The sequence below is a fragment of the Lissotriton helveticus genome, chromosome 3_1 (genome assembly GCF_964261635.1).
Source record: "Lissotriton helveticus chromosome 3_1, aLisHel1.1, whole genome shotgun sequence".
Lineage (NCBI taxonomy): Eukaryota > Metazoa > Chordata > Amphibia > Caudata > Salamandridae > Lissotriton > Lissotriton helveticus.
In genome coordinates this window covers 1,408,152,169-1,408,174,585 of record NC_136061.1, presented here as the reverse complement: position 1 = coordinate 1,408,174,585, position 22,417 = coordinate 1,408,152,169, and the positions used below count along the sequence as shown (strand labels likewise).

At 51.0% G+C, this 22,417-nt stretch overlaps 1 protein-coding gene across 5 annotated transcripts in view; it reads right to left on the bottom strand.

The window, feature by feature from the left end:
- The window catches only part of CLASP1 (cytoplasmic linker associated protein 1), a 1,618,163-nt gene that overhangs the window by 39,401 nt on the left and 1,556,345 nt on the right, over nucleotides 1-22,417 (bottom strand). The gene's annotated exons all lie outside the window — the stretch shown is intronic.

Sequence of the window (22,417 nt, the reverse complement as noted above, 5' to 3'; positions counted from 1 at the left end):
GAGGTGACCGAACAATTAACAAATCTCTGTCATGTAAAACTGAATTTGTTGTATATGTCCTGGAATGCCCCGGTGGGCTTCGGTACGTGGGAAGTACCAAGCTGCAGGGGCACAAAAGGATATTACAACACATCAGTGCTATAAAGAATCGAGACCCAGTATATCCTGTCGCCTGACATTTTAATGAATTTCACCAAGCTGACCCAAAGCATCGGAAATACTACATAATTGACTGTGTACCGTTCAACAAAAGAGGGGGCAAGAGAGAAGGAATTTTGCGGAAATTGGAAACCAGATACATGATAGAACTGGATTCCAAGAGCCCCAATGGTCTTAACATTACAGAAGACCTGTACACGTCTATAATTACAAAAAAGCTACACAGTTCTGATACGTTTTAAACCTCAATACCACATTAACTTGGAGGAATATCTCTGCTTTAATATTTGGTTCATATTATCCAAACCTATGAATCTAATATTTTAGGGATTTTGTATGTAATGCACTGTAATAAGATTAAATGATCACTTGCATGGTAGTATAAGTATTATTAATATTAAATCACGATATGAACAAGTTCACCTCAAGATAAAGGCTTTTATCTTGGTTTTTATAAACTATTCTCTTTTGCACATACAAATCTCATCCCACTATATTTCACGCTATTAATGTCAGAGGCCTTTGACGTTTTAGCAAGGGTGATATTTATCAGTACTGACGTCAACCAAAAAGGTTACAATGATATAGCTACACTTTTGAACAACCAACTAAACAGCCACAACATAAGTTGATATATAATGGATGGGATGAATTAATATTTATGTTTACGGGCATTTACAGATTGATTTTTAGACGGTGGAGGATTTTATATTAAATCTGAAGTCTATTCATAATCAGCCCTAAATGTTTACATATTTATGATGACTTTTTACTTTGCATGTGATCCGACAGATACCAATTAAATGCATCTTAGAAGGGTATTTACACCTGGACTTTGCACAGTCTCTATTTTGACACATCCTGATAGATTTTATGATATTTTAAATTCTATTTATTAATCAATATGTTGCACTGCAGATGCTTTGCACTGAAGGGGACCAAGCGCTATAATGGTTGAAAAAGGATTGGCCGATACTTTCTTATGAGCGAACACCTTTTTTACAACATTTTAAAGTCTATGTACATACATGTGTAGATACCTATATTGCACTTTGTTGGATTTTGCTTATTTTGCACAAGATGTATGATCCATATAGGCATGAGGGTCTATTGGATTTTCCTGGTATTGACACCATGATTTATGATTGACGATCTATCATTGAGGTATCCAAATTAAGCTCTGACTACGAAAGGATCGACATATACAAAGCAAACACATTATGTAAGAAATGTACTATAATGTAAATTAGGTTGCGTACTAAACTTACAAATGGGTACTGGTCACAAAAATGCACTGTCGCACAAGTTACTTACCTTCGGTAACGATATATCTGTAAGAAACAGTAGTTAGTATTAGATTCCTTACCTTAGAATACCCCCAGGCGTCAGACTGGATCCATAAAATTTTGCGTAGAGGTACCCTTGCGCATCGGTAGGCGTCGTCTGCGGCTCCGCGTCCGTCGTCGGCGCCGGGATGACGTCGTCTGAGTACTTAGACGCCACCCTCGCGCGCGCTGACGTCAGTTCTTATACACAGCTTTTCCACGCCGGAAAACGCAGAGCCATGATAAAAACCAACACTGGTGCCATAAAAACTAGGGCCCTGAAAGGGAATGACCTTAACCCTAGATATCGGTTCGCAGAACGGGGAGGATGGGTGGGGCGGTAAGGAATCTAATACTAACTACTGTTTCTCACAGATATATCGTTACCGAAGGTAAGTAACGTGTGCATCTGAAAGAAACAGGTTAGTATTAGATTCCATACCTTGGAATAGATACCCCAGCAATACCAACCCGGGTGGTGGGTCTGCGAACCAATAATCACACCAGAAAGTCCTGGAGAACGGAACGGTGAAAAAGCCATCTCTCCGGACTTGGCTGTCCAGGCAGTAGTGTCTAGCAAACGTGTGCAGCGAGGCCCACGTAGCTGCCTGACAGATGTCCCGCAAGGGGACTCCCCGGCCTAGGGCAGTAGTAGCCGCTGTGGCCCGTGTGGAATGGGCACGAAGCCCCACAGGAGGCTCCTTTCGAGCCAAAGAGTAACAAGCCTTGATGCACAAGACGACCCATCGAGAAATGGTTAGTTTGTGCACCGCCCGTCCCTTCTTAACCAACAAAGAGTTGGTCATCCACCCGGAACTGGCATGTGCGATCCAGATAGAATGAGAGCGCACGTTTTGGGGCCAGACGGTGGAGCCTCTGTTTCTCTTTCGAGGGATGCGGAGAAGGAAAGAAGGTGGGCAAAGTCATGGACTGCCCGATGTGGAAGGCTGTGACTACCTTGGGCAGGAAAGAGGGTCGAGTCCGCAACACAACTTTGTCCGGATGGACTGAAAGGAAAGAAGGTTTAGAGGAAAGGGCCTGGAGCTCACTCACTCTCCTGGCAGAGGTGATGGCAACCAGGAAAGCGGTCTTCAGAGTAAGGAAGCAAAGAGGACAGTTATGAAGTGGCTCAAAGGGAGCGCACATCAGAAAAGTAAGTACAAGGTTCAAGTCCCACTGAGGCATCACGAAAGGGACTGGAGGAAACATATGGGTGATGCCCTTTAAGAACCCATTTACGGGGCGCTAGGTGGCGCACTTGTGAATGGTAGCCTTGCTGTAAGGCTCTCACATCCTGGCGACAACAATCCGATAATCGATCCTCTTATCGGCGACGGATCGGGCTGAAATCGCCCTCATCTGCTCAGGGGGTCACACGGCGGCTCCGGTGTAAATTTGGAGCGGATCGGATGTTGTATGCGGCTGCTGGAGGCATTCTTGTGATTACCGACGGCTGCTGCTGGAGGTTCCAACGCGTCTGGCCGGCTTGACTGCGGGCGCGAGGTCTGGGATTTGCTGACGCCAACTGGGCCCTGAAAGGCGCGAAATCCTCGGAGGGCCGCAGACAGACGGCGGCGAAAGACGGCGGACCCGGTTCTTGCCTCCCGGTGGAGCGCTGACAGCGGAGAAGGCACTACCTTGACCCTCCTACCCACCGAGGTATTTCTAGTGCTGTTTTAACCTCTCTACTGGCCTGCCTCAGCCTGACTCTGCGGAGTGCGACCGCTGCCCTGCTATCCCCCCATTGAGAGTGGCGGCCATTTCGGGGAGGGGGCACCGCTGCTATTAGACCCTCAGGACACCCCGCTTTCCTTGCCATTGGAGCCTAAACCACCCCGCTGGGCATTTCCACTGCGCACTAGTGGAGAATACCGGAGGCACTACCACAGGCTGGGAAGTTCGATATTCCTACCTTTGAACTTCATCCTACATCTGATTGCGTGCGCTGAAGGGCGAATGCTGCTGACTGGGGGCCGAGAACTGCGGGCATTGGTGGCAGCATAATCCTCCCAACCTACATTGTATGGGACATACGCACACAACACTAATCACCTTGGGGGCTACCGGACTGCATCAATCCTTGAGGCGTATGTGACTGGGGGGTGCTCAGACACATCACGAAGCTGCGGCGACTGCTCCATAAGTCCTGGGTCTGCCTCCTACCCCCGTCTGGATTACGCTCCTGCGCGGCGAGCATTTATCCTACGATAGCTGCAACTTTGGTGAAGTGCTCATGGGCGTTGTACATTGGGACAGCCGCACCGTTGTACTCCCGGCGGACTATCAGGACTAACTCCGAGGGGCGTGCTGTGCCAAGTGACGGCGACATACGCCTGCATATAACTGCTGCCCGCACCTCCCCCCCCCCACCCCACTTGCGCGGGGCTGCTCCATACCGGCGCACGACTAGACGGAGAGGACTCCCCGGTGGAACTTGCTGGACAGTGGGATCGCGCAAACGGCACGACCTTGCAGCCCTCCACTTTACGAACTGGTTCGCCCGCTGCTACTGAACTGCTAAGATGGGTCGGCCTGACACGCGACAGCCGAAGCTCACGTTTGATGCCGCAAAGAAGACGAATCGCACCAGCCCGGAATCTCAGAGACAGGTGGAAACTAACAATCCCTCTGATAGCCAGGCTACCACTTCCACGGATGCTCAGTAACTCCTTCGTGAGATGCGCCAGGGATTCGCGACTATTGCGGACAAGGTGGACAGAATGTCGTCTCGTATGGATGCTGTAGTCCACAAATTGGAGGTCCACGAGGGGAGGTTGAAGGAGGTGGAACAGCGGGTTTCGGATGTCGAGGACACCTCCGGACAGCACACAACACGTCTCACACGAATGGATAACTTATTGCGCACCATAGCGGCTAAGAATGAGGATTTGGAAGCGAGAAGCCGGCGCAATAATATACGCATAGTGGGAATTCCGGAGTCCACCAACGTGGGTAAAATGGAGGAATATGTGGAACGACTACTGAAGAATGCAGTGGGATCGGAAGCGTTCTCCCCCCACTTTATAGTGGAAAGGGCGCACAGGTCCCTGGGACCGGTACCCAAACCGGGTATGAAACCGAGGCCTATCATAGCCCGTCTGTTAAACTACAGGGATAGAGACACAGCGTTACGAGCGGCCCGCTCATCCAACAAACTCGTCTGTGATGGTAATGAATTCACAATATATCCTGACTTCACGCCCATGGTACAGGAAGAGCGGCGCAAGTTTTTGGATGTTAAAGCAAAGCTTCGAACCATGCAAATTGACTACGCTTTACTGTATCCGGCTAGACTTCGAATCACTTATCAAGCGCGCCAAAAGTTTTTCACGAAGCCGCAACAAGTTGAGGAATTCATTAAGCAAGTAAAACGTTCAGCGCACCAGCATAGAGAGGAGGCGGATGAACTTGATCGCAGAAACAAACAGCTGGAAGACGACGAACAATGACCTCACTGATCATACACCACCAGATATCGCTATGGTTCCTGTACGTGAGTACTGAGGTGGGGCTCACCAGGTGATAGTGGCTGTGGTTGCGGCCCTCCATATCTCCTTCACTACAAGATGGGCGAGAGCTAAGACCTGAGAAGCGCTGAATTTGAGCTGCGTCGCCAGGTACCCCCCTCTCTCCCTCTAGCTAGGTTTGGTCTGCCAATGGCAGCTGAAGGAGAAGAGGGGTTGTTGTGCCGCCACCTGGAATGGTCCCTAATGGGTATTACCCATGCTGGTATTGTTGTTATTGTAGGGAATGTTATCATCCCTGGTTGTTGAGGGAATTGGAGTGGGGGAGGGAGGGAGATGGCATTGGCAAGTTGGGGGTGCCTCTGTGGGAGGGGGGGGGGACTGGGGGTATGCTTGGTTGGTACGTGAACTGTATGAGGGTGTGCTACACAGGAAAAGTGCCACAGTCATATACTTGAAGGGCGTGAGAAGAATTATTGCTAGTGATACATTGACGAGGAGGAGGATGCAACACACTCTTTTAAAGGGAGGCAGAACATACCGATACGGGTATGGGGACTGTTAACCGATGTAATTTCATATCCTGGAATGTGCGTGGGCTGAAAAATGCACGTAAGCGTAGACAGTTGTTGGCGTATTGGGATAGACATAATGTGCAGGTGGTTATGCTACAGGAGACTCATATTACCCCATCAACAGAGTCAGCATTCGGCGCCAGATGGGCAGGCGCGAGGGTTTTTTCAAACTACTCCTCATACGCTAGGGGCACTGTCATTCTTATACACCGAGCTCTCCCATTCACACTACAGGGGCAACGAGCGGATAAAGAGGGAAGGTATGTTATTATCTGGGGGAGACTGGGTGGAGAGACGATTACCATTGCCAATTGTTATGCTCCCAATGTTGATGACCCCCATTTTTTCACCCGGCTCTGGGGAGGTATAATGGATGTGGGCTCCAGGTATCTGATCTGGGGCGGAGATTTTAATGTAGCCCTACACCCGAGCTTGGACAGAGCAGATGGATGCTCAACATATCATACCAAGGCGAGAGATTCCCTCCGGGGGATAGTTGAAGAGGGAGGGTTGATTGACAGTTGGAGACATCTACATCCTGATTTACTGGAAGGCACACACTTTACATCCTACACGGGCACATGGGCTAGAATTGATTACATCTTCGTGTCCCTGAATCTGGCGCCGGATGTTCTACTTTCTCAACATCTACCTAGAACACATTCCGACCACTGCCCCGTTCTCATATCTTTAGATATGCCCGGTTTTCACAAACCACGCCCGCCTTGGCGATTACATCCCAATATCCTGGTAGATACGGTCTTCTGTGAAGAACTCAGCACCGACATAGAAGAATTCTTTCCCCGAAACAAAGATACGGTGGATAGTGTAGAAACAGTGTGGGAGGCATTTAAGGTTACGGTGCGGGGATGGTGTATTGCTAAGAGCTCTGGGGTACTAAGAGACATACAGCGAACGCTATGCAGGTTGGAGGAGGAACTGAGGGCTTTAGAGAACTGCATGGCACAGGAGATTGATGGAGAGGCACAGAGCGCATTCAGAGCTAAGTTGTCGGAGTACGAGGCGGAGGCGCAGAGAGAAGTACGATTCAAGGGAAAATACTGGCGAGCCCGTGCTTATAATGAGGGAGGGAGACCGGGTAAAGCGCTTTCCATGGCAGTGAGGGTGGCACGGGGCTCGAACGCTATCTTGGAGCTCACCACAGCCGATGGGGAGGTACACAGAGATAATGCTGGTATACTCGACACACTCCAGGCACACTATAAACAACTGTATACAACACGGGCGGCTGGGGAATTTGACCTGGATGGCTATCTGGGGGATGTAGCACTTTGCTGGATAAGCGATGCCCACAGGCGATTCCTGGGGGCACCGCTTGAACTGGACGAGGTGCGGGATGCCATTATGTCTTTGAACAACGGAAAGGCGCCGGGTAATGATGGTCTCCCCGCGGAGTTTTATAAATGCTACGTGGAGATCATGGCACCGGTGCTAAGGGAAGTATTTACTGATGCATTAGAAGTGGGGGTGCTCCCGAGATCTATGCGAGAAGTAATCATCACATCACTACTTAAACCTGGGAAGAATGCCGCACACTGTGACTCGTATCGCCCACTGTCGCTGTTGAACTGCGACGCCAAAATTCTGGCGAAGGTGCTCGCGACCAGGCTTTCCTTACTTATGACCACAATCATCTTGCCAGATCAATCCGGTTTTGTCCCCACGAGATCGACCTCGCACAACCTTCGCACAATCTTCTCCCTGATTCAAACGGTTCACCCCGAGATCCCCCTTGCCGCGATCTTCTTGGATGCATCAAAAGCATTTGATTCTGTGGAGTGGGGATTCCTCTTCGCGGTTTTGCAGAGGATGGGATTCCCCCCTATCTTTGTAGATTGGGTAAGATTACTCTACACATCTCCAACGGCAAGAGTGCTTGCGAATGGCCAGCTGACTGCTGCCTTTGCAATAACGAGGGGAACTCGACAGGGGTACCCCCTCTCCCCATTACTTTTCGCTGTAGCGATAGAGCCGCTGGCCTGTCGAATTTGACAACTCCACAAACCTAGTGCCTTCAATTGCTTTCAGCGCCAACTCTCAATCTCGTTGTACGCCGACGATGTCACTCTTTACGTTAAAGATCCCCACTCTAATCTAAATGCGCTACTGCGGGAATTCGTTGCTTTCGGAGGCCTTTCCGGTATCTCCATTAACTGGGGCAAATCCCAACTCTTCCCTCTGACGCTGGCCGTCTCCGAGTTCCCTCTGGATTACCCGCTAGAGTGGTGTACCTCGGAACTGCGCTACCTGGGGATACAAATATCAAGAGACAAGGGAGATACATTACGAATGAACTACGGAGTGGCTATCACCAAGTTGACGGACTCAGTGACGCGTTGGATCAAATTACCCCTGTCGATGGCGGCGAGAATTTCCCTCATAAAAATGGTGATTTTGCCACGCTTCCTATATCTGTTCCTCAATATTCCCTATCACCCAGGCGCATTCTTCTTCAAAACCTTACGATCTGAACTTATTCGACTGGTATGGGGAGGTAGGCAGGCTAGACTCCGCTGGGCGGTAATGACACAGCCCTACCGGATGGGAGGCTTCGATGTCCCTGACTTCGAGGTATACTATCTGAGTGCTCAGGCGCACTACCTGTATAATTGGATACGGCCTACTGCTTTCATGCCGCAGGTGGCAGCGGAGGACTGGATAGCTCACCCGCTGCCACTAGTTGGAGTGGTGCACGCCCCCCCAAATGCACTGGAGATGCACTCTAACACAGTGTCCTGTACGATAGAGGCGTGGCATAAAATAGGGAGACGCCTACAAACCCCGTTATTGTATACGGCTCGTATGCCATTATCCTATCATCCGCAGATGGCGCATCTTCAGGAGATAGGATTCCAACGAATGTGTAGACGGTTAGGAATATGGGTGTGGGGGGACTTATTCCGCGAAGGGAAATTCCGATCTCGAGATGATTTCTTTGGAGACTGCGCTCATAACCCTTTAGAATTATTCTATTACCTACGGCTCAGAGAAGGCCTGAGAGCCTTATTACCTGATTATCCTCATGAACCCCCTAGTGTGGCCCGCTTACAATTGTGTTGAACAGCTCTGATGGAACACATCTAGTATCCAAATTATATAAGTGCATACGGGAGGAACTTCCAGTAGTGGAGAGTGCGGCTAGGGCACATTGGACATCTGATGTTGGTAGTGATATCACGGAGGCACAATGGGAGTACTGTTGTGACTTGTCAGGAGCGGTAATGTCTAGCTGCCGCCTTAAAATCATACATTACAAGTTCCTCCATAGGTTGTACTACACTCCTGCTAGAAAGTTTCGGTTTGGACTAGCTGATTCGGACAGGTGTGAGCGATGTGGACAGGAGGGGGCAGACTTCTTCCATTTAGCATGGACTTGCTCGCAAGTACAAGACTACTGGTCGCAGGTCTGCGAGGGTATCTCCCAAATGATAGGTAATGTGCTGACCTTAGATCCGATATTGTTCCTACTAGGCTATACTGCGCAGATAGCGCGGACGGTTAGGAAATAACTGATGTGGCACTGTTATTGGCAAGGAGACACCTGGCATGTAGGTGGGGTCGAGGCCGAGCTCCTAAATTTAAAGATTGGTTGCATGACATGTTATACTGTCAGGAACAGTATGGAATATTTTCGGAACTGCTGCCTATAAACTCGAGACCGGCGGACATATGGGGTCCTCTACAGAATTACCTTCTCGCCAAAGCATCGCAAGGGGAGGGAGACACTGACACTGGTGAAGCACCACAGACAATCTAGCTGGCTTGATCTTGTATACCATTTCTTGTACTGTGATGGAAGGGCTGGAAAGATGGGTAATCGTACTGTTATTGGCTTGTCAGATGTGAGGTTTGAGTTCTGGAAACTGCATATTGACTAAATGACCATACACCTCTGGAAATGTGCTGCATGCCTAGATCACTGCCTATTAAGATCAATCCAGTGCCATGATACCAGACCGTACACCTTTGCCACCCTAATGTGTCATCTGCTTGTAAACTCTCCCCTGGTAGGGGCCCCTCCTGGGTCATGTGGGGAATGTTAGCTTTATTCCCCTGATTGCTATTATGCTGCTATGATCTGCGAATTGCGCTATGCCATGAACTGTCTTCTCATTGACGACCCTCCTATACTACTCCCCTACCGCTAAGATATGTTATAACTGTGTTGCTATTGTGCTACATCATTGATGGCTGATCCTGATTGTGCTTTCTACGCTCATGACACATGTACCTTCAAATACGACAATATATGTGTATCGCTGCCGGCCTTATACGGTTGTAGGCACACTGCTGTGTATGAATGATTGAATGTTAATAAAAGTTTATAACCCCCAAAAAAAAAAAAAAAAAAAAAAAAAAAAAAAAAAAGAACCCATTTACAATGGGGGACTTGAACAAAGAGGGCTGATCAGGTAGCCTTAAGAAGGCGGAAATGGCAGAGAGGTAGCCCTTCAGAGTGCCCAGAGCAGAGCCCTGCTGGGCAAGAGAAAGAAGGAAGAGGAGAACCTCTGAAAGAGGGGCAGAAAGGGGATCCACAGCCTTTGCTGTGCACCATGCCACAAACTTGTTCCACCTGCAGGCGTGTACCGATTTTGTGGAGGGACGCCTGGCTGCCAGAATGACATTAGAGACTTCAGGAGGCAAGTCAAATGGCCTCAACTGCCGTCGCTCAATCTCCACGCATGTAAGTGGAGACTGGACGAGTTCGGGTGGAGGACCGTCCCCTGCTGCTGCGACAGAAGGTCCTCCTGAAGAGGCAGACGAATGGGGGGATCGACAGACAGGCTGAGTAGCTCGGGATACCATAACCTCCGTGCTAAGTCCGGAGCCACAAGGATGACTTGGGCCCGGTCGCGCCTGATCTTCTTCAGCACTCTGGGCAGAAGTGGTATAGGCGGAAAGGCGTAAAATAGACCGCAACTCCACTCGCGACGAAAAGCGTCTCCGAGCGAGTGCCGCCTTGGAAATTCCAACGCGCAGAACTGATGACATTGCGTGTTCTCTTCTGTGGCGAATAGATCTAACCAAGGCTCTCCCCACTGCTGAAAGAGGCCTTGCGCCACGTCCGAGTTCAGATGCCATTCGTGATCCATCATGCACCGACGGATGAGTTCGTCCGCCCTGGCGTTGAGGGAACCTGCCAGGTGTTGCACCACCAGGGTCACGCCATGATGTTCCAGCCACTGCCAGAGGCGCAGAGCCTCCTGGCATAGGGTCCACGACTCCACCCTGCCCTGTTTGTTGCAGTACCACATGGCGGTGGTGCTGTCCGTGAACACCTGCACTACACTCCCCCGGACAGAGGGGAGGAATGCCTTCAGTGCACGTCTGATCGCCCGCAGCTCCAGAAGGTTGATATGGAGCTGGGACTCCACCGGAAACCAGAGGCCTCTGATCTCCGCCTCTCCCATGTGGTCTCCCCAACCCTGGAGGGACGCGTCCGTCACAACTACGTGCTCCGGTTGGGGTAGGGTGAGGGATCTGCCGCTGACCCAATCGCGGTCCGTGAGCCACCACTGCAACTGTCTTGCAGTGCCCTCCGAGATCAAGACATGGTTGGACAAGTTGCCCTGATGCTGGGCCCACTGAAACTTCAGGTCCCACTGCAGAGCCCACATCCGCCACCTGGCGTGATGCACCAGAAGGATGCAGGAGGCCATCAGCCCCAGAAGCCGCAGCGTCAACCTGACCGAGACTCGGGATAAAGGCTGAAAGATCGAAATCAGAACCTGAATATCCCGAACCCGCTGTTCGGGAGGATAAACTCGAAACTGCGCCGAGTCTAGAACCGCTCCGATGAAGAGGAGCTTCTGAGAGGGGCAAAGGTGTGACTTCGGCACATTGATGGAGAACCCCAGCAGGTGTAGGAGGTCGGCCGTAGTCTGGAGGTGGCTGACGACTGTCAGGGGCGAGTCCGCCTTTAACAACCAGTCGTCGAGGTAGGGAAAGACTGAACCCCCTAACCTGCGCAGATGAGCTGCGACCACCGCCATCACCTTTGTGAACACCCGTGGGGCGCTGGTAAGGCCGAAGGGGAGCACGGTAAACTGAAAGTGCTCGTGGCCTACCGTGAACCGCAGGTAGCGCCGGTGGGCCGGCAGGACGGGGATGTGGAAATAAGCATCCTGCAAGTCCAACGCTACCATCCAGTCTCCTGGGTCAAGGGCAACTAAGACCTGAGCCAGTGTCAGCATCTTGAACCTCTCCTTCCGGAGGAAGCCGTTGATGTTCCGCAGGTCCAAGATAGGGCGTAGGCCCCCTTTGCCCTTCTTGGGAACCAGAAAGTAGTGGGAGTAACAACCTCACCCTACCTCTGGCCCAGGAACGCGCTCGATGGCCCCCTTGGCCAAGAGGGCCGCAACTTCCTCTCGCAGAAGATTCAAGTGATCCCCCGACATGCGGTGGTACTGTGGTGGCATGGCTGGAGGGGTCGCCTCGAAGGGGAGGAAGTAGCCCCTTCGGACGATTTGCAGCACCCACCTGTCCGATGTGATGTCGCGCCAGTGAAGGAGATGATGGCGAACCCTGCCCCCCACTGGCGTCTCGTGGGCCTGAAATCTCGGACTAGAAGGGCTTTGAGGCGGATGCTGCGGGGGCGGATGTGGAGTGGCCGCTCCGTTGTCCCCGGCGACCGTCACGGCAGTTACCACATCCGCCACCACGCTGGAAGTTAGTCTGCGGCCCATGGCTGGCAGGACGTGTAGGGGCGCCCCTTCCTTGGCCACAAAAGGGACGAAAGATAGCAGATTGCTGGCGCGGGCCGACCGGCCCAAGGACTTGGCCGTAGCCCTGGAGTCCTTAAAGCGCTCAAGCGCACTGTCTGCATTGTCGCCAAAGAGGCGACGGCCATCAAACGGCATGTCCATAAGTTTTTTTTTGCACATCAGCAGAAAAGTTGGCGGACCTCAGCCAGGCGTGGCGACGAATCGCAACCGTCGTTGCCATCGCTCTACCTAGCGAGTCCGTGGTATCCAGTCCACATCTGATGGAGTTCTGTGCCGCATCTCGACCCTCCGCAAGGGCTTGGGCGAGTTTAGTCCGGGCCTCCTCCGGACATTGTGGCAGCACATCCGCGACCGTGTCCCACAGAGAGTGGGTATAATGGCCCACGAGGCACGCGGTGTTAACTGACCGCAATCCCAAACTCAGGGAGGAGAACATCTTTTTGCCATATTGCTCGTACCTCTTGGATTCCCGATCAGGGGGAGCCGTCGGGAATGCAGTCTGGGAGTTAGAGGCCTGGATAACCAGGCTCTCGTGGTGGGGTGGGTGGACAGGAAGCAAGGGTCGCCCGGAGCCAGGCAGTGGCGTCTGGCCACGTTCCTATCTACAGGGGGACCTGTAGCGGGCCTGGATCAGGTGCCCAGAAGAACGTCAAGGCCTCATTAAACGGCAACAGAGGCTCCGAAGAGCTTGCCTGCAGTTTAAGGACCTTAGTGAGGAGGTTAGTCCTCACGGCTGCGACGGGGAGCTCAAGGGCCAAGGCCTTGGCCGCCCATGTCAACACCACACTATAGACTGCCCCCTCCTCCATAGCCACGGTAGGAGGGGAGACAAAACCAGTGTCTGGCGAGGTGTCCAGACCACTGGCGTACCCTAGCTCGCCTGTCCAGTCATGATAAGACTGACACTCACGTGCCAGAGGGTCCTCAGACCCCTCCCAATCCGCCTCGCCACCTATCTCCTGGTATTCAGGGTCAAAAGATGGGGCCGGATCATAGAAGTAAAAAAATCGCCCATCGGCGTCGAAAGCGGCTGTGAGAAGTTGGCCTGATATATGATGCACACTAGTTCTAGTGATCACCTTGTATCAGTCCAAACAACCCTTATGGTGATTGGTTGTAAGTCAACCTTATAGACCAGCTATCCTAATGGTAGTATGGACAAAGCAGTCTTAGGCTTAACTCTTTTGGCATGTGAAGCCAGCTGTTTTACCACAATATAACCCCTTGAACACCAAATGAAAGGACACCACACAGGTTGTTATGAAAATAAACAGAATATTTATTAATAACAACACCTCTGAACTGTTTATGAGGTCAGAGGGCTAAGCACATGACAATCTCTTATGAAAAATACTACAAGTTGCACAAAATTACAATGGTGCCCTAGGGGCACGACAAACCATATACTAAGTAAGTGGAATGTGAGAGTTGATAAAAGGAATGGAGCTGTCCAGAGGCTGTAGGATCGATGGGACCACGCTACACTAACTTCAGGTAAGTAATAGGAGGCCCACGGAACGCGTGTGCAGAGTGTGAACTCACACGCGAGATGCGTAACAACGTCTATGGACAGTATAGTTCAAGTTAAAGGTGAGTACGGACAATCCTGACTAGATAGGACAACAACGACTGTGGAACTGGACACTAGGACAGTTAAACTACCCTTGAGCACCGAAATGCTCTTGTTACCTCACCCACGGACTGCGGGTGCACAGGTGTTAAAGTGCGTTGGGTTCTCGCGTTGAAGTCTATGGAGCCTGAAAGAAAAGATGCTGCAGGCGACCAGGAGGAAGATGTCCGGTGCAATCCAAGGGTGGATTGTTGAAGAAGGAGACCTGAAAGCAGAGGGGACAATGTTCACAGTCACTAGCCAGTGACTGGAGTGGAACCAGGAAGGAACCAGATGTCGACGTCGCGATTAGGTGAAGAGTGGACGCTTGACTCTGCAGCCACGTGGACCAGGAGGTGTCTTCGACGACCAGGATGGAGGCACGAGCTGTCCCACGCAGGCTCTCGCTGTCGGCGGTGTTGGATCCGGAATCGGCGTCAACAGGCCTTGGCAAAGGCAACCCACGCGGTGAGTGAAGAAAGCGTCTGGTGCGGACTAGGAGAGTCCGGGGTGCCCCTCTTTTGGAAGGGAGCAAGGGCCAGTCTGGAGCAACCAGACTAGCAGCAAAGATTCAAAGGTTCGTCGTCTATGAGGCCACTAGCCAGCGGGCAAGTGACCAGACAACGCGTTGAGCAGAAACAAAGCAGAAGGGCCCCACGCAGATCTCGTGGATGCTGGAGGGCTGATCTTCGATGCAGGGGCTGCTCGGAGCTGGGGCTTCTCAGTCCCCAAAGCACTTGGTCGAGTTTACCTCGGGAGTCGTGCTGGAAGCGAAATGCAGGTTCGTTCAAGATGGCCGGTCCCACGTGTCTCGTCGCACCCACGGGTCTCAGCTTTGCTGTAGATGTAGGTAGAGGTCAGAGAGGTCTGGGAATCCGGGTCTCGTCGGGCTCTGAAGTCTGGATCCTCGAGGGAAGACGACAAAGTGAAGCCGCTGGACGCTTGATGGTGCCTGCAGTTGCAGGGTGGACACTCCTTGTCCACAAGGGAGATTCTTCAATCTTCTGTGGAGCAGAACGTCGAAGGCAAGAGTTTCTTCTTGTTGAATAGTTCAGGATAATCTAATTTGGAATGGGACCAGCTCCTACCTTTATTCTCCTAAAGGGGGCGGCACTACTGACTAGGTCCCTCCCCTGGGTGGGACCAGGAAGGGGGGTGGTTACACCCCCTATCCTTTGTCCAGTTTCCCGCTGGGGCTGGGATGCCCCAGCAACTGGTTTGAACCGGTGTATGCACAGGGCACCTTGTGTGCCCCAGGCATGTCTCATTCCTTTCAGGCCTCCCTACCTCAATGCACAAAATCCTGTCTGGGGTGGTGCTAGCACCTCCCAAGGCAGGAAACCCTTTGTCCAGGCCATCCTCGCTGGAAGGACTCCCAGCAGCAGGAGGTCAGGCTTGTGTCTGTGGTGGCAGCATCCATTTTGTGATGCTGAGGCTCGAGTTAACTTTAACCGGGGTTCACAGTTACATACATGTCGTGTCCCTCTAGAAGGGTGGAATGCTACCCTCGTCGCCAGAATTGGCGAGGGGGTAGTATTCCAAATCGTATGACACCTTACTCGACATGATTTGATAATGTTATACCAGAGTTAGCATTTAACCGCAAGGTTGATAATGCACTTAAGAGTATATGGTATAGCGTTATCATGGAACAGCTAGTAGGACTTGGTTACGCAAGCTGCAAACGGGCTCAGCTCATGCCAGAGCACCATCTCACATAATTCCAAGCACTCTGCCTTCAGGATTGATAATTATTTACAACAAGGGGTGGTGATGGACAGAGTCTCTGAATTAAGCAGAGTACTCTCACCCAGTCAAGAGATCAGGGCTAGATCCAACACCGTTTTTTAGCTCATTGCACCATCCCAGTTTCAGAACCTGGCTGTATGCAAATTAGTCTGTCCCTGGCCCAGTGCATCATGGGAACAGGGCAGACCAGACTACAAAAGCCAATTCTTACACTGGGAAGGAAACAAGCTTCCGGGGACCGGTTTCTGCCATTTCAGGCGTCTTCGGCCCGGCTTGCTTGAATCCTGATGGTGCAATGAGCAAGGGACTCACATCTGAGTATACCCTTCCACGCTTAGGGTGGACAAAATTATTTACAACAAGGGGTGGTGATGGACAGAGTCTCTGAATTAAGCAGAGTACTCTCACCCAGTCAAGAGATCAGGGCTAGATCCAACACCGTTTTTTAGCTCATTGCACCATCCCAGTTTCAGAACCTGGCTGTATGCAAATTAGTCTGTCCCTGGCCCAGTGCATCATGGGAACAGGGCAGACCAGACTACAAAAGCCAATTCTTACACTGGGAAGGAAACAAGCTTCCGGGGACCGGTTTCTGCCATTTCAGGCGTCTTCGGCCCGGCTTGCTTGAATCCTGATGGTGCAATGAGCAAGGGACTCACATCTGAGTATACCCTTCCACGCTTAGGGTGGACAAAATTATTTACAACAAGGGGTGGTGATGGACAGAGTCTCTGAATTAAGCAGAGTACTCTCACCCAGTCAAGAGATCAGGGCTAGATCCAACACCGTTTTTTAGCTCATTGCACCATCCCAGTTTCAGAACCTGGCTGTATGCAAATTAGTCTGTCCCTGGCCCAGTGCATCATGGGAACAGGGCAGACCAGACTACAAAAGCCAATTCTTACACTGGGAAGGAAACAAGCTTCCGGGGACCGGGTTCTGCCATTTCAGGCGTCTTCGGCCCGGCTTGCTTGAATCCTGATGGTGCAATGAGCAAGGGACTCACATCTGAGTATACCCTTCCACGCTTAGGGTGGACAAAATTATTTACAACAAGGGGTGGTGATGGACAGAGTCTCTGAATTAAGCAGAGTACTCTCACCCAGTCAAGAGATCAGGGCTAGATCCAACACCGTTTTTTAGCTCATTGCACCATCCCAGTTTCAGAACCTGGCTGTATGCAAATTAGTCTGTCCCTGGCCCAGTGCATCATGGGAACAGGGCAGACCAGACTACAAAAGCCAATTCTTACACTGGGAAGGAAACAAGCTTCCGGGGACCGGTTTCTGCCATTTCAGGCGTCTTCGGCCCGGCTAGCTTGAATCCTGATGGTGCAATGAGCAAGGGACTCACATCTGAGTATACCCTTCCACGCTTAGGGTGGACAAAATTATTTACAAGGGGTGGTGATGGACAGAGTCTCTGAATTAAGCAGAGTACTCTCACCCAGTCAAGAGATCAGGGCTAGATCCAACACCGTTTTTTAGCTCATTGCACCATCCCAGTTTCAGAACCTGGCTGTATGCAAATTAGTCTGTCCCTGGCCCAGTGCATCATGGGAACAGGGCAGACCAGACTACAAAAGCCAATTCTTACACTGGGAAGGAAACAAGCTTCCGGGGACCGGTTTCTGCCATTTCAGGCGTCTTCGGCCCGGCTTGCTTGAATCCTGATGGTGCAATGAGCAAGGGACTCACATCTGAGTATACCCTTCCACGCTTAGGGTGGACAAAATTATTTACAACAAGGGGTGGTGATGGACAGAGTCTCTGAATTAAGCAGAGTACTCTCACCCAGTCAAGAGATCAGGGCTAGATCCAACACCGTTTTTTAGCTCATTGCACCATCCCAGTTTCAGAACCTGGCTGTATGCAAATTAGTCTGTCCCTGGCCCAGTGCATCATGGGAACAGGGCAGACCAGACTACAAAAGCCAATTCTTACACTGGGAAGGAAACAAGCTTCCGGGGACCGGTTTCTGCCATTTCAGGCGTCTTCGGCCCGGCTTGCTTGAATCCTGATGGTGCAATGAGCAAGGGACTCACATCTGAGTATACCCTTCCACGCTTAGGGTGGACAAAATTATTTACAACAAGGGGTGGTGATGGACAGAGTCTCTGAATTAAGCAGAGTACTCTCACCCAGTCAAGAGATCAGGGCTAGATCCAACACCGTTTTTTAGCTCATTGCACCATCCCAGTTTCAGAACCTGGCTGTATGCAAATTAGTCTGTCCCTGGCCCAGTGCATCATGGGAACAGGGCAGACCAGACTACAAAAGCCAATTCTTACACTGGGAAGGAAACAAGCTTCCGGGGACCGGTTTCTGCCATTTCAGGCGTCTTCGGCCCGGCTTGCTTGAATCCTGATGGTGCAATGAGCAAGGGACTCACATCTGAGTATACCCTTCCACGCTTAGGGTGGACAAAATTATTTACAACAAGGGGTGGTGATGGACAGAGTCTCTGAATTAAGCAGAGTACTCTCACCCAGTCAAGAGATCAGGGCTAGATCCAACACCGTTTTTTAGCTCATTGCACCATCCCAGTTTCAGAACCTGGCTGTATGCAAATTAGTCTGTCCCTGGCCCAGTGCATCATGGGAACAGGGCAGACCAGACTACAAAAGCCAATTCTTACACTGGGAAGGAAACAAGCTTCCGGGGACCGGTTTCTGCCATTTCAGGCGTCTTCGGCCCGGCTTGCTTGAATCCTGATGGTGCAATGAGCAAGGGACTCACATCTGAGTATACCCTTCCACGCTTAGGGTGGACAAAATTATTTACAACAAGGGGTGGTGATGGACAGAGTCTCTGAATTAAGCAGAGTACTCTCACCCAGTCAAGAGATCAGGGCTAGATCCAACACCGTTTTTTAGCTCATTGCACCATCCCAGTTTCAGAACCTGGCTGTATGCAAATTAGTCTGTCCCTGGCCCAGTGCATCATGGGAACAGGGCAGACCAGACTACAAAAGCCAATTCTTACACTGGGAAGGAAACAAGCTTCCGGGGACCGGTTTCTGCCATTTCAGGCGTCTTCGGCCCGGCTTGCTTGAATCCTGATGGTGCAATGAGCAAGGGACTCACATCTGAGTATACCCTTCCACGCTTAGGGTGGACAAAATTATTTACAACAAGGGGTGGTGATGGACAGAGTCTCTGAATTAAGCAGAGTACTCTCACCCAGTCAAGAGATCAGGGCTAGATCAAACACCGTTTTTTAGCTCATTGCACCATCCCAGTTTCAGAACCTGGCTGTATGCAAATTAGTCTGTCCCTGGCCCAGTGCATCATGGGAACAGGGCAGACCAGACTACAAAAGCCAATTCTTACACTGGGAAGGAAACAAGCTTCCGGGGACCGGTTTCTGCCATTTCAGGCGTCTTCGGCCCGGCTTGCTTGAATCCTGATGGTGCAATGAGCAAGGGACTCACATCTGAGTATACCCTTCCACGCTTAGGGTGGACAAAATTATTTACAACAAGGGGTGGTGATGGACAGAGTCTCTGAATTAAGCAGAGTACTCTCACCCAGTCAAGAGATCAGGGCTAGATCCAACACCGTTTTTTAGCTCATTGCACCATCCCAGTTTCAGAACCTGGCTGTATGCAAATTAGTCTGTCCCTGGCCCAGTGCATCATGGGAACAGGGCAGACCAGACTACAAAAGCCAATTCTTACACTGGGAAGGAAACAAGCTTCCGGGGACCGGTTTCTGCCATTTCAGGCGTCTTCGGCCCGGCTTGCTTGAATCCTGATGGTGCAATGAGCAAGGGACTCACATCTGAGTATACCCTTCCACGCTTAGGGTGGACAAAATTATTTACAACAAGGGGTGGTGATGGACAGAGTCTCTGAATTAAGCAGAGTACTCTCACCCAGTCAAGAGATCAGGGCTAGATTCAACACCGTTTTTTAGCTCATTGCACCATCCCAGTTTCAGAACCTGGCTGTATGCAAATTAGTCTGTCCCTGGCCCAGTGCATCATGGGAACAGGGCAGACCAGACTACAAAAGCCAATTCTTACACTGGGAAGGAAACAAGCTTCCGGGGACCGGTTTCTGCCATTTCAGGCGTCTTCGGCCCGGCTTGCTTGAATCCTGATGGTGCAATGAGCAAGGGACTCACATCTGAGTATACCCTTCCACGCTTAGGGTGGACAAAATTATTTACAACAAGGGGTGGTGATGGACAGAGTCTCTGAATTAAGCAGAGTACTCTCACCCAGTCAAGAGATCAGGGCTAGATCCAACACCGTTTTTTAGCTCATTGCACCATCCCAGTTTCAGAACCTGGCTGTATGCAAATTAGTCTGTCCCTGGCCCAGTGCATCATGGGAACAGGGCAGACCAGACTACAAAAGCCAATTCTTACACTGGGAAGGAAACAAGCTTCCGGGGACCGGTTTCTGCCATTTCAGGCGTCTTCGGCCCGGCTTGCTTGAATCCTGATGGTGCAATGAGCAAGGGACTCACATCTGAGTATACCCTGCCACGCTTAGGGTGGACAAAATTATTTACAACAAGGGGTGGTGATGGACAGAGTCTCTGAATTAAGCAGAGTACTCTCACCCAGTCAAGAGATCAGGGCTAGATCCAACACCGTTTTTTTAGCTCATTGCACCATCCCAGTTTCAGAACCTGGCTGTATGCAAATTAGTCTGTCCCTGGCCCAGTGCATCATGGGAACAGGGCAGACCAGACTACAAAAGCCAATTCTTACACTGGGAAGGAAACAAGCTTCCGGGGACCGGTTTCTGCCATTTCAGGCGTCTTCGGCCCGGCTTGCTTGAATCCTGATGGTGCAATGAGCAAGGGACTCACATCTGAGTATACCCTTCCACGCTTAGGGTGGACAAAGTTATTTACAACAAGGGGTGGTGATGGACAGAGTCTCTGAATTAAGCAGAGTACTCTCACCCAGTCAAGAGATCAGGGCTAGATCCAACACCGTTTTTTAGCTCATTGCACCATCCCAGTTTCAGAACCTGGCTGTATGCAAATTAGTCTGTCCCTGGCCCAGTGCATCATGGGAACAGGGCAGACCAGACTACAAAAGCCAATTCTTACACTGGGAAGGAAACAAGCTTCCGGGGACCGGTTTCTGCCATTTCAGGCGTCTTCGGCCCGGCTTGCTTGAATCCTGATGGTGCAATGAGCAAGGGACTCACATCTGAGTATACCCTTCCACGCTTAGGGTGGTCAAAATTATTTACAACAAGGGGTGGTGATGGACAGAGTCTCTGAATTAAGCAGAGTACTCTCACCCAGTCAAGAGATCAGGGCTAGATCCAACACCGTTTTTTAGCTCATTGCACCACCCCCTAGCCAGGTTCTGAGCTGGGATGGGGCAGTGAGATAAATAACGGTGATGGATCAAGCCCTGATCTTTGGACTGGGTAAGAGTGGTCTGCTTAATTCAGACACTCTGTTCATCACCACCCCCTTTTCTGTATCGTTTTTGGCCACTATAGGTGTGGCAGGGTATACTCAGACATGAGTCCCTTTCTCACTGCTCCATCAGGATTCAAGCAAGCCGGGCCGAAGAGGCTGAAATGCCAGAAACCGGTCCCCGGTAGCTTGTCTCCTTTCTGGTGAAGAATTGGCTTGGTAGTTTGGTCTGCCCTGTTCCCATGATGCACTGGGCCAGGGACAGACTAATTTGCATATAGCCAGGTTCTGAGCTGGGATGGGGCAGTGAGATAAATAACGGTGATGGATCAAGCCCTGATCTTTGGACTGGGTAAGAGTGGTCTGCTTAATTCAGACACTCTGTTCATCACCACCCCCTTTTCTGTTTCGTTTTTGGCCACTATAGGTGTGGCAGGGTATACTCAGACATGAGTCCCTTTCTCACTGCTCCATCAGGATTCAAGCAAGCCGGGCCGAAGAGGCTGAAATGCCAGAAACCGGTCCCCGGTAGCTTGTCTCCTTTCTGGTGAAGAATTGGCTTGGTAGTTTGGTCTGCCCTGTTCCCATGATGCACTGGGCCAGGGACAGACTAATTTGCATATAGCCAGGTTCTGAGCTGGGATGGGGCAGTGAGATAAATAACGGTGATGGATCAAGCCCTGATCTTTGGACTGGGTAAGAGTGGTCTGCTTAATTCAGACACTCTGTTCATCACCACCCCCTTTTCTGTATCGTTTTTGGCCACTATAGGTGTGGCAGGGTATACTCAGACATGAGTCCCTTTCTCACTGCTCCATCAGGATTCAAGCAAGCCGGGCCGAAGAGGCTGAAATGCCAGAAACCGGTCCCCGGTAGCTTGTCTCCTTTCTGGTGAAGAATTGGCTTGGTAGTTTGGTCTGCCCTGTTCCCATGATGCACTGGGCCAGGGACAGACTAATTTGCATATAGCCAGGTTCTGAGCTGGGATGGGGCAGTGAGATAAATAACGGTGATGGATCAAGCCCTGATCTTTGGACTGGGTAAGAGTGGTCTGCTTAATTCAGACACTCTGTTCATCACCACCCCCTTTTCTGTATCGTTTTTGGCCACTATAGGTGTGGCAGGGTATACTCAGACATGAGTCCCTTTCTCACTGCTCCATCAGGATTCAAGCAAGCCGGGCCGAAGAGGCTGAAATGCCAGAAACCGGTCCCCGGTAGCTTGTCTCCTTTCTGGTGAAGAATTGGCTTGGTAGTTTGGTCTGCCCTGTTCCCATGATGCACTGGGCCAGGGACAGACTAATTTGCATATAGCCAGGTTCTGAGCTGGGATGGGGCAGTGAGATAAATAACGGTGATGGATCAAGCCCTGATCTTTGGACTGGGTAAGAGTGGTCTGCTTA